We start from the raw sequence: 13,440 nt of genomic DNA on the forward strand, positions 1-13,440 counted from the left end.
GCAGTTTAATTTGGCTAGCTTGTTACCACAGCTGCATTAACTATGTGATCGTAGCCTATAGACGACTTTTGGCCGTTGCATAAGGTCGCGTTTATCATGTGTTGTCAAAGGGATTTTTGTTATGGCACGCTTTGAAGCTCGTATCGTGCTGAATAAAAAACGGCTGAATTAAGTGGGACTGACTATATGTTATGCCTTTTGGTTGTGGAGTTCAGATTGCTGCAGTTTTCAAGGAATAGCCTTTACGTGGAACTGAAATTAAAAATATTGTAGAGGCAGCAGGCCGTGAAAATTTGGTAATAGCTTATCACTAAATCATTTTGATAATAAGTGGTAGCTATATAGCTAATGTTTTTTTAAACTATGTGCCAGAATGTCACAATTGTCAATGCATAATGCATAAAATAGAAATTTCAATACATAATGCATAAACTAAAAGTAATGCAGTATGTTACATATGCATTTTGTATATGCTGCAGTAACTATCTATATCACACCGTTTTGAACATACTGTGCAATTCAGTTATAGCTAGTAACTACTTACCTTAGAATGTTCGCTGTAGGCTAACCCTAAGTATGTACGGTATGTACCTTCACGGTAAATACCTGGAATACCGGTTCACAATCAGATATCAAACTTACAGGCTACAAATTTTCCACTCAAATTTCGCAGCACAGTTTATAATAGAGGGACTACTGAAAAGGTTTGTTAAACCTGTATTAAATACCATTGGTGTTGTGAAAAACCTTTTAACTCAATTTTCTGTAAATTTATTTATTTCATTTTAAACACACATTGAAAGTTCTCATCTAACCCTAAGTACTGTCAGAGCTTCATAATTCATAACTAATACATTTGGTTGTTAACCCGAAATGGTTATAATTATTATTATAACTATAATGCTCATTGGTAAATCAAGAACTGGGAATTACAGGGTTCTGTCTGCCATTTCTACAGTTCTACAGAGAACTTAGAACTTCCTAAGAACTGGAATTACGCCCAGATTTTAAACCTTTGTACTTTTTTTTTTATTTTTACATTGCATGGAAATAATGATAAATACTACATTTATTTGTATATAACCCATTTTTTGGCAAAAATGTTGCTTAGAACCCTATAAATCTGACATCGCAAAGTGGGAAGTGGATTCCCCCCCCCCCCGTTCCTGAGAATTTAATTTTTTTGGTGATTATATTCTTATTCATAACACCAACAGTATTTTCCAGTTGTAGAATAGATTGCCCTTTGATATATTATAGGCTATATTTTTATCATCACAACTGCTCTTACTTCCATTAATTATGAGAGTTCCTTGGCCTATCCAGTTGTAATATCAGTAATACTGATATTAGGAGTAATGAGATGAGGCTATCTGGTGTCCCCACAAATCAGTACAATCAAATTGGCGGAAAAGATGATTTAGTCACATAAAGGTCAAGCCTATCTGTATGCTATCCAATGACTAATCTTCTCTGAAGAATCAAAAGAACCACAGGCCCAAACATGAAACTTCAACACTAAATGGTAAAAAAAAGTCTTATGTTTAGTCATGATAAATTATTAATACTTAGGTCAACCCGCACCTCAAATCCTACTTTATTTCACCCAAACTACACAACCACTGGAAGCAATGTTTATCTTGAAAAGCTCACCACAATTCATGTGCGCTATCACGCTGGTCTTACGAACTCAGCTATAGTGTTGTTACCTTATGGCCTTAGTAATCAGGGACTGATGGTCAAAATGTGATGGAAGACCATTTGAAGAGAGAAGTTTACGAAAGCCCTTTGAAGTGTGTTTGGAGTCCATGCAATCACACTCAGGCACACAAGACCAAAAACTAAAGGGATGGTTTATAAGCAGTGATGTAAGTGTGGGGCCAGTAGTGGGAATTGTGTGGGATTACTGCTGGAGTTGGGAATGAAGTGGCCTTGCTCAGAGAGCTGCCTTGGGTTGGCGGGCTGCATTGTGACTCACTGTTGACACCGGGGAAGACCTGTTCCCTGGTGACGATGATCTGTGTGTGTATGTGGGTACAAGGCCAGATGTTTCTCTGGAAGTTGGAAGAGGGGAATCTCACTACAGTTGTGCTGAGTTTGAAGAGCTGGGAAAACCCAGGGAGAGAATGAGTTCCTGTAAACCACTTGAGTAGCAGTCTTCGGCCCAAAAAATGTGTTAGTTTGTACGTATATGGGAATGTTATGTCAACAAAGAAGTTTTGACTTTTTTGTACATGTCTCATGTTTAAAAAATTCCAGATTTTGAACCATTGAAGGGCCTGTAAATGTTATGAGCTGAGAATAGGCCTATCTGTCAAGTACAGTACCTACATGAGCATTGGTTCAGAAATAAAATTGGGGAGTGAAATGTGTTAACTTATGCTAAGGTTATTCAGCCCCTTCCCTGGGTTTGGCTTATTTTTTAAAACGGGGGTATATCTGTCAAACTACTTTTGATCTTAAAATATTTTTTCCTGAACCCTTTTGAACCCTCTAAGCCTGATTGGAAGCACTTCACTCCACTATAGTTGCTAATGGTCAACTGCCAGTGGCTAGACATTGCTTGTTCTCCCCAATGAGTTGTATAGTGGTTGTCTCTGTGAGCAGAAAGTTTATGATAATTTGTTTTATTTTATTTTTACAGTGCAGTTTGTGCTACTTCTATTTATTGTAATTGTAGTTTCACAAGCTGCATTTCTCTTTTAGGTAGCTTGTTCAACCGCTTTCAGTGTGAAGTAATTGGTAGTTTTTACAACTATACTTTCATTACAGGCATTTGGCAGACGCTCTTATCCAGAGCGACGTACAAGAAAGTGTATAACCATAACCAGGAACAAGTATGACGAAACCCCTAGAGAAAAGTACCGGTCCAAGTGCAGGGAACAACCGCATAGTTCAACTTGGACCCTGAAGGTTAAACGGATTAACACTAACAACGAGAACGGCAACAACGCAGTCTATGGAAAAAAATACAAGCAGTAGTTAAGACAGTTAATGCACCTAAGTCACCTACGAAACGGCTGCCTAGTTACAACCCTTTCAGAGTAGTTACTCCGACTCTGGTTGTTCTGCTGTCGTGCAATACAAGTGTAACGATGATGCTATACTAATAATGTAGGCCTATGCAGGCACAATTACACTCTAGTGTTGTGTAGGTACAGTGCTATTCTACCATAGGTCGGCTATACAAATACATTTCATAGGCAAAATTATACTGTGGTATTGTACCTGTGTAATGATGTATTGCACCACTACTACCAGGATTCTGTATTCCTTGCACCATAGGGTTGCCTACTCTCCCGGAATTTCCCCTGGCCTCCTGGTGTCTTGAAAAGTACAGGAATTGCGAAACTCTTGTTTTGTACTCTCTGCACATTGTTCTGTTTGTGTAAGCCTATTTTATTTCCTGAAATGGCTGGCAGAAGGCCTTTCGTGATTTCCCGTATGAGTGATAACATATCCACCCCCGTGCCCTATATTAAATAAATAAATAAATAAATAAATAAATAAATAAATAAATACTGTTCTGGAAATAACAATGTAATAACTTGCTGGACCCTTCAACAAGCAAAGTTTCTTCTGAAACTAGGCTATTTAGTTGTTTTGTTTCCTTATAGATTGGTCCAGGACAGGAAGCTTTCCATGTTAACAATTTTACACCGTAAACATTTGTAATTCCTTTATACTTCTGGCTGTTTAGATGGGGCAAGAGCAACTGTTTGAGTGCACTGTCCCCTTTGGGATGCAGACCCATGGCCCACAGGATTCAGAGTTCAGAACGTTGGCCGCTACACACATGCTGCACTATGAACATTGTTTGTCATTACCAACATCTTTCTACAGGAATGCCTCTAGGGAAAATAGTTTGTTTTATCAGCAGAGGAAGTTGGAATGAAAAAAAAAGTGGAGCCATCTAGAGCAGAAGAAATCTTCAAGGCCATTTCCTTGGTTTTTATCTGATCAGGAGTTTTTGGCACCTCCCGGATGGGTCCTGGCAGCCAGCCTGTGGCTCCGTGCCACATGAAGCATCAGGGCAGTCGCTCTGGCGGGCTCACAACCACTTGAGGAAATCTAGCAGCTGATCAAAATTTATTATACTACCTTGCCATCAAATGCGGAATTATGAACAGTTGAGACAGCTGGGATTTGTATTGCAATGACTTGAATTTGTAATGTTTGAACTGAATTACGGTAATTATGATACATTTCATTTGTAGTTTTCTGTAACATATCTGCATACTTAGAAAAAGCTGCCATTTTCTGCATAAGTCAACATACAAAGTCAGTCATTTCTTCCCACCAGAACATATACTTGCAATAGTTATTTTTTTCTATGTCTAATGTCTCCCCATGTGCCGACTGGGGAGAGGGCGGTATCTCACACACTTAGTATTGGCTTTTGGAATGTCAGTCACACTGTACCCAGACCCGGCTCAGACTTCATGACCATATAATTGTCCCACCTTTTTTATTGTATTTTATTTATTTATTTATTTGTTTGTTTGTTTAAAAGGGACAACACACAGTAATCAACATTTCTTCAGTTGTGTCAAATGGTACAGTGCCAGAGTTAGCTCAAGAGCTAATTTTCATCTAGGTTTCACCTTAGGTTTTTGTGATCTGAACTCAATCAAAAATCTAATTTGACCATGAAGTAACATTTTAATTAACTTGGAATTGACATTTAGACTTTAAATAATGAATAATGACTTCGACCACTTTCTGTTTCTGACATGGGGAGAAAGCCAGAAGAAGGAGAGAGTGAAGTAGAATAGACCACAGACAGGAGACTTGATTTTCCTGAGGGTATTGGTCAGGTCGGCAGCCTTGCTGTTGCTGCTGTTAGGTGGCTGGTGGGTATTACAGCTACAGCTTGTTCACTCACACCCCGTACCGATTCTAATCCCATTTCAATCTCATTTTCATCCATGCCAAACCTATCCAGTCTTTTCTGATATTAATGCATTTACACTGCCTTGCAGGGGGGAATGTCTGTGTAATCTAGAAGTGGTGTTGTTTGTGCAATGTTAATGTGATGTGACCACTTCTGTAATGTAGATGAATATCTGGTCTGTGGAAGATGAGCCACCACTGCGTGGTTTCCGGACACTGGAAAGGAGTCACACTCGATGTATGTCCTCTCCGTATGTTTATTTAAGGATCCCTGCATCATATTTCTATTTGAGCTGGAACGGAATATTGTGGGGGAGCGATGGCCATGTAAGGGATGCACTACTGCGAGAGAAACCGATGATGGTCTCTTTTAGAAGTGTGGGGGTGAGCTTGGGCTTCTAGATGAAAAGGCAAGGTGCCAGCCAGCTATCTCATCAAGAAAGGGATGAATAAATACTTACTGACTGCTGAAACATATTCGGCATAATTAGCGAGAGGAAGACCTTGGTGATGTTGAGCAGAATGTGTCAGTTCTGTACCTTAAATACCGCTCCATCCTTGTTGCTTATGGTGAGCTCCTTCTGGGGAGAGCACTGCAGTGCTAGCAGGCTTTGATGCATCAGTGGATTGTGTAGGAGTGCCCTACATTCCTCGGGTGATTCCATGCAGTATTTCCTAAAGCACTAGAGTTCCACCAGTCAGGCCAAAAAACCACCTCAAAGCATCGCAAAAGTGTGATACAGATCCTCTTCCGCTGGGCTGAGTGGCGCTGAGTCTGATATTGGGTTGGGGTAAAATGTGATGGGCAGGGTTATCTGAGGTTAAACTGAATCAAAATCCCCATTCCAAGACTACACCACTAGTGAAGATGTATAGCTGTCATTGTTTGACTTTTAGTTATTCTGATGAGACACTGGAGAGATCATTTGGAGTCACCCCTACTGATGATTTTTTTTTTCTGCTCTCCACGACCAGTATTTCCATCAAATTAAGAAGCTGGCTACCTGATAAAAGTGGGATACCTGAATTACAGAAAAGTATTTTTGACGTATTGGTGGGATTTGGATTTTTTTCTCTCAAATGATTTTACAGCAGATCTCTTTGGGTAGTTTATGGTCAGTGTCTTGTTTTGTGATATCCCATTTCTGATTTTATTGTTCTGCTTTTGAATTTACTAGTGGGCATAGCTAATCATGAATCCCCTGTTAAATCTCTGTAATACTCAGAGTGGGCTAATGTGATACAGGCTTTGAGTGTCTTGGATGTCCCATCACCTTTTTTTTGTGAAGCATGAAATTGTGACTCTCAGGGTGAGGGTTCCAGTAAACAGTGTCTGCCCTGGAGACTGTGCGCTACATTTCTGTAAGGGGTGGAGTGGCCTTCAGGCTCATCTGGATGACTGGACTAGCCTTGTGAACAGGCTCTCTGCGGACAAACGCAGAATGACCTCACTAGGGTTTAATTGGGCGAAACCACAGCCCACTGACCGCAGACCCCACAGCCTGATTAATAGAGTTACCGGAGTGGTTTGTGGAGGCGTGGTCTCGCTGCACTGGCCTCCTGAGCACCCATCACCATGTTTCTCTGTTGCGCTGGGCTGAATGGTATGCCCTGGTATGCAGGGGCCTGAGGGTGGGTCGTGCCTCACGTTGCCCACAGACAGAGTGCACCTCCCCTGGGGGTGACGAGGGACGCTGATTACGGAGTTTGTGTTTGACTCATAAATTCAATCAAAACAGAATTCTGATGGGAGCGATAAGGCTGCGCCCACAGCCCTGGGCCTACGTGCGGTACAGGCCAATGCACACGTAGTCTCCTTCACTCCATTAGTCAAAACGGGAGTTTTAGGGGCTTTTTACAGTAATTAGGTTAGCTATCGCTTCCCTCACTGCTTTTGCTGTGTCTACCAGCCCTGTTGTTGGCCTGGCGTTCTACAAGCACACCAGACCTTGGTCCTGGTTTGGCACGAGTTAAAAGTAGATCTTCTCATTAACCACAGGCCACTGCTGTCCACGGGTTTCCCAAAGAGGGTGGAGAGGGACAGAATTTTATTAATTGTCATAAAAAGGAGCTAAATGTAAAAGTTTTAGCCTTTCTCTCATTTGAAATATGAGATCTGCCCGGACTGGCATCTTCACTCTTGATACATTTTACATGCACAGAATTTAGTTTCCACAATGTAGGTAATATATGTGCAAGTGTAAGCTGAATTTAATCAAATTTAATATATTACCCAGTTATACAGCTGGAAATCTCTTGATGCATTTCAGGTCTAGTACCTGGTTCAAGGATTCAGCACCAGTTCCTCACCTTGTATTTGATCCCATAACCTTCAGATTAGAAAGCCAATTTTGCTATACTGTGCTGTCTCCCTGGTAGCAACTGACCATTGGCAGGCATTTGTAAGCGCACTGTAACAGCTCTATGTCCAAACCCAGTTTGGGAGGCAGTTTGATCATCCACCCAGCCTGTCAGGGCTAAAGAGGTAAGGCTGTTTTTGCCCTGTCATCATTGATGGCAGTGTGAGAAGCTACATGATGCTTTAGTCCCATCAGCTGTGTTTGTTGTTCTGGTCTGTGGGTGAAAAGGGAGATATAAAGACATTGGTCAATACTCTGTGGAGTTAGCTGCCCCACTGTCTGGGGTCAAACATCCAATCGTTCATCCTGAGCCAACCCAAAAGTTCACAATACAACAGTGGTAAAACGCATTTAAGAAGCACTCATGTTGTGTCGTGGATAGCGTTTTGGCAAATGGCAAAAGGATTGTGGATTACCTGAAAGGTGTGACACTACTGTTGGTCCTTTGAGCAAATAGCCTAACATAAGTTTCTTCAGTCAGTTATACTGATGTATGTGCACTGATAAGGGGCACATCAAGATAATGTCCAGTTCCCAACAAGAACTCACATCTGAACGTTTTTTGTTTGCATTATTTCCCTTGCACAGAAAGGAAATAATACAGCAAGAAATAGTGCAGAGTTAAGGGAGTACAAAGCTAGGACTTTTCTCTACCACAGTAAAATATCAAACTGCCCCCTGCTGGAAGTTTGAAATGCTGTGGAGAAAGTAGGTCAGATGTAGTCTTGTTTATGCTTTCTGCTATACAGTTGATTGTCATTTAAGATGTGGAAATAAATGATAAAATACCTATTATTCAGCCAGAATAGACAAATACTTTAATTAAGCCAGTTTACCTTCCTATTTCGGTTTTGTTTATGTGAAGAATAATATAATCTCATCAAAAAACATTACGTTGAGAGATTGCGCTCCTTTTCAGTCGATGATGTGTGTACTTGATGTCCGCAGCCATGGCGAACAGAATGAAAGCATTCCAGCACAGTTGTATTCTCCCAATAAGCTCATTTATTGTCAGTATTAACCATATAGGCCAGGTCTCAGCAATATATCCTATGAATGTAAGTACTGTTACCTTTGAGAGCTGACATATAAAATACAGAGGCATAATTAAGCTGTCATCCATCAAAGCTCTCAACTCCAGTAGTGTCAGTCAATGCAAGATGCTCATACATATGCATACCTGTATAATAACCAAACTCATTTAAAGAGCCTTTCCATAAAAAGTTACAATTGTGTTTTTTTTAAGGATACAATATGTGCCATTTCTAACCTGATGCTGCATTTGAAATCTTTGAAGGTTCAGTCAGTTCAATCAGAAACGTGTTGATTAAAAAATAAAACCTGAAGGGGTCAACAGTATCCTACTTATGAAGCTGCTTTGCAAACGTCCTTGTTATTGGACACTTCTGCACAGTGGAAAATTTAAAAATGATACAATTTGTAATGTGTATCTTAGCTTTTACTGAAAGGAAAAGTAGGCTGGTGACCTTATACAGATTACTGATGAAAGCACGTGTAGGCAATGCAAATATAGGCAATGAGATGAAATCATTAACACTGCCTGTTATTGAGAAATTCAAACACAAGTTGCAATTTAAAATTTAGGGTCAGTCAATGTGTGAAAGTTTAATGTAACCTCATGTGAGTTTGCATTGTGTCTATGTACCAGAAATTTCTGAAACCCATGATCCTGTATTGCTAAGCTGTACATTCCCTGTTGTAGCAGGTATTTGAGCTTGCTCAAACTTGCTGAAGGGCCAATACCTTTCTCCTGTGACAGACACCTGGAAAGTTGGAGTGCTCAGATGTCATCTGTTGGAATGCTTTGTGAGAATTTGTCACTAGGGGGCAGTCTTGTTCTATATCTTGAGCTATTTGTTTTTTCTCTTCTAGAAATAGAGTTGTGCTGCAAGTTAAAGATGGACATAGCGGGTTAGGTAGATTAAATATTTTTTTAATAGTGGATACTAAAAAATAGTGATGATGTTTGTTTCCCTTTTCTGGAGAGTGGGATTTCCTATAGTTTAAGAATTTTTCTCACTAATTTAGATTTTGTCCACCAGTTACACGATATACTACCCTGATGGTGGTATTTGTCTTATGTGAATTGTAGCCATAGAATATTGTTTCTTAGAAACCTAAGGAATCCATATACACAATAAAGCTGGGGTTTTCTGACTGGTGTTCATTCATAATTTCAACCTGTGCTGCTAGTTGTTCTTAATTGGATATTTAATGTGTATTCAATAGGTTATCGATGGTTCAATGGTTTACCCTCTTAAGGCTACATGATGTCTGAAATGGCATGTACAGTTATCAGTTGGAACAACACATGGTTTTGTTTTCTGTAGTGGACTGTATGACAAATGTTTCCTTTAGCAAGAGGTTACATTTCTGAATTGATTCCATTATGAACTGACACGGGAAATCATTGGGGGCCTAGTTGCTGACAATGTGGTCACCTGATCACTGGCAAGTCAGAATATATAATGTGAAATGCAGTAATATTGAGAAATGCTGATGAACTTTTCACATGCGCAAGATTGCATATACAATCAGCTGTAGTTAGAGCTTCATTCATTAAAAAAAATAATTTGATCATTTCATTTAATCAGGTAAGGACTGAAGAGATGTGAAATTTATACCATTTCCTCATGGCCTGATGTTAGAGCGCATATGACAATAACAAATGCGCTCTGTGCCAAAATAGAAACAGAAGTGTCATGAGCTTTATTTTTCTCTGTGGGATTTTGCTGAACCATGCTGAGTAACTAAAATGACAGAATAACCTCATAAGTGGGTTCTTAAAATAATGGCTTGTTTGTGTAAAAATGTCATTTCACCAGCCTTTCTGTGCCAGAAAAATTTTGGGTAGGGGACATTTGGTTATGGTGGGACATCATGAAAATGTGCATAAAGTTTAATGAGTTAGTTTACATGGTTGGGAGTCATGGAGGCTTGTTTCAGTGCCACAGAGTGGGCACTAGGGGGCTCTGCTGAGCACATGTCACTGTGATGTACACGGTATGGTCATACTCTGTTCTCCCTGAAGGGAGTGTCACTGTATCTCTCCCTCTCGTCTTCCGGGGGTCAATTAGCGCCTGGCACACAGATAAATAATGGATAAACTGTGAGATATAGTGAGGGGAAGTGATTTGCTCATCTAAAGCCAGCGTGACTCCAGATCCTGCTTTTCAATTACCTGGTTAGCAGGGAAGCTGCAGGCTCTGCGGGCTGTGGGCCAGCAGGCGAGGGGGCACAAGGGGACCTGGGAGCTCTCCAAGGGCCTGCTGATGTGGGGAAAGTCAGGAGACGCAAGGCACTGTAGTCTGAAATTGCCGCTTTCAAAGCTATGTACTGCACCAATTATTCCACACAGCTCCTGGTCCAGGCCATGATACTGTCACGTCTGGACTACTGCAACTCCCTCCTGGCTGGCCTCCCAGCATCAGCCACCAGACCCCTTCAGCTCATCCAGAATGCAGCAGCACGTCTGGTTTACAACCTCCCTCGTGACTCCCACGTCACTCCCCTCCTCATCTCCCTCCACTGGCTACCAGTGCAAGCTCGCATCCGGTTTAAGACACTGGTGCTTGCTTTCCAAGCAGTCAAGGGGTCAGCTCCTGGTTATCTGCAGAAGATGATCAGACCCTACAAGCCGGCCAGATCGCTCCGATCGGCTACTACAGGGCGGCTGATTCCTCCCCCTACACGAGCAGCAACAAGGTCTCGACTCTTTGCAGTTCTGGCCCCACGATGGTGGAACGATCTTCCAGTGGAGGTCAGAACAGCAGAGTGTCTGAGCACCTTCAAACGGAAACTCAAGACGCACCTCTTCTCTGTGTACCTCTCTCCTCTTCCCTAAACCCCCTCCCATAACTATAAAAAAAAAAAAAAAAAAAAAAACTTTTGGTTCAGACTATCTTGTTTCCTCTATTGTATGCATCATAGTAAAGGCTTTTTATCTACATGTTGTTCAATGGACTTAAGTGGACTTGATCCTGAGTTTGGTTACTCTGTTGTAAGTCGCTCTGGATAAGAGCGTCAGCTAAATGCCTATAATGTAATGTAATGTAATGTACTGTATATCGTCAGACTTTGTTTTATTTAGTCTTTATTTATTTGTCTTAATTTTAGATGTCTCAGCTGAGCACCAGTAGCATGTTTTTCCGTCAGTGGCCACTGAATGAACTCTAATGTCCCTCCTCCATATTTTCTTACTTTATCTATACCCTCTTATTCCTGGGCAGGGTAACTCATTGGCCCCTTTTTTGAAATCTATTATGCTGGCTGTGTGTATAAATTAGCTGAAGGACAGATTTCCCTTCAGAGTTCAAGACTTGTGTGTATGTAAAGTAGCCTATATGTAAACATGAAGTGCAAACAAATGTATTCGACCCATTCATTTACCCAACTCAGTTACTCTACATCCTGTTTTCATCTGACAATGAATATTGAATTGCCTATATATTCTGCAAGAATTCAATAAATTTGATTGCATTTCTATTATCTGTAATTGTGTGTCACTAGAGTCATCTAAATACAAAGCATGTGAGCTCATACTCTGAATTTTGAGCAACATAGTAAAAAAAACTGGTTCAGAGATGTTTTTAACTTAGGAATATGTCTAAAATTGGATTTTTTGTCTTTTAGCACCACTGAAAGAATCATAATGCTTTTATTTCATCTTGTCTTGACTATTGTAATGCTTTGCTCACATGCCTTCACTGTCGTGAAATGAACTCAATGGTGGAACGAACTCCCTGTCCCTCTTCGAACCTCTCCCTCACTACCCATCTTCTGCCATGGTCTGAAGACGCATCTCTTCAGACTATACCTGAACTAACGACCACCACTCTATATTATTTCACTTTAAATCCCCCTCTTTCATGACACTCATGTTACATGTACCCCCATTCCAGCACTTTTTGGTAATTTGTATTTGTCCTAATACTGTAGCTTGTTCTTCTTCCTAGTTTGGCTTGGCATAAGTTAGGTCAGAATAGTGTTCACTGTGTGAACTAAACTGTGTTAGAAATAGCTGTATGAAATGAGTATCGTATCTTATGGAACCTGTGTTTTGTAGTTGTCCATGACCATGAAATGCACTTTTGTACGTCGCTTTGGATAAAAGCGTCTGCTAAATAAATGTAATGTAATGTACTGTCGCGATAGCTCACCTGTAAACTGTACAGAATTCCACCGCTAGGCTATTGACCCGGAATAAGCGTTTTCTCCATACCACCCCAATTCTGGCTTCTCTGCACTGGTTGCCTGTAACTTTTAGAATCTATTTTAAAGTTTTATTAATTACCTGCAAGGCCTTACATGGTTTTGTGAACTTTTAACTCCTTATTGTCCCCAGAGGCCTCTCAGATCTGCCAGCCTTGGGCTTTTGGCTGTTCCCATGGTCTAGATTAAAATCTTGAGGTGATTAGTCCTTTGCTGTAATGGCCCCTAGGCTCTGGAACAGCCTTCCATACAATAACCTTTGCTTTTTTTTTACGAAACAGCCTGCTGTAATGACTGATAGCTCCTTTTTAATTATTGTGCCTTAACGCTATTGTGTTATCATTTCCTTTTATTATGTTTTGCTTTTACTGCACGGTTTCCGCCAGTGTATTGCAAGTCCGGCGGCCCGCCGGGCCTAAGCATCGGGAAATTAAAAAAAAGTATTTTAAAGATGTTTTTTAACTAGGCCTACAGTTACAGTGGGCTCACTGACATATGTTGGTTAAAACGTGAACGCACTAAAACAGCAGGTTTGAGATCAGTGTTCTTTACCCTCATTGTGCGTAACGTGAGTGACGTTCAACACTTGACGCTTCCAACTATCACAAGCTAACGTTACCTAGCAAGCCACCATTTCTTATTTAGTAGGCTGACTAACCTCGTTACAAACTTCCGCGTTATCACTTAATCTCGTTGGTAAGTAGGCATACATTCTTTTTTATATTAACTTAAGCAGTGTGTAGGTTATGTTAAACTAGTAGCATGCATGTAACGTTCGATACATTGTAACATTACATGACTTATAGCCATCGAAATAACGACTTCACTTGTTTATTAATAACGTTAGCTTGATGACATTGATGTGCACGACAAAGTTGTCATAATTTTTTTCCCGACCGTGAAAACTGCCGGACTTGTTTACATTTTGGACAGGTGGCTCCTCAGTAAATTTATC

At 40.6% G+C, this 13,440-nt stretch overlaps 1 protein-coding gene across 12 annotated transcripts in view; it reads left to right on the plus strand.

The window, feature by feature from the left end:
- sgip1a (SH3GL interacting endocytic adaptor 1a) overlaps positions 1–13,440 on the plus strand; it is a 73,934-nt gene that overhangs the window by 808 nt on the left and 59,686 nt on the right. The window lies entirely within an intron of this gene.

Source organism: Anguilla rostrata, chromosome 4 (genome assembly GCF_018555375.3).
Source record: "Anguilla rostrata isolate EN2019 chromosome 4, ASM1855537v3, whole genome shotgun sequence".
In the NCBI taxonomy this organism is placed as follows: Eukaryota; Metazoa; Chordata; class Actinopteri; order Anguilliformes; family Anguillidae; genus Anguilla; species Anguilla rostrata.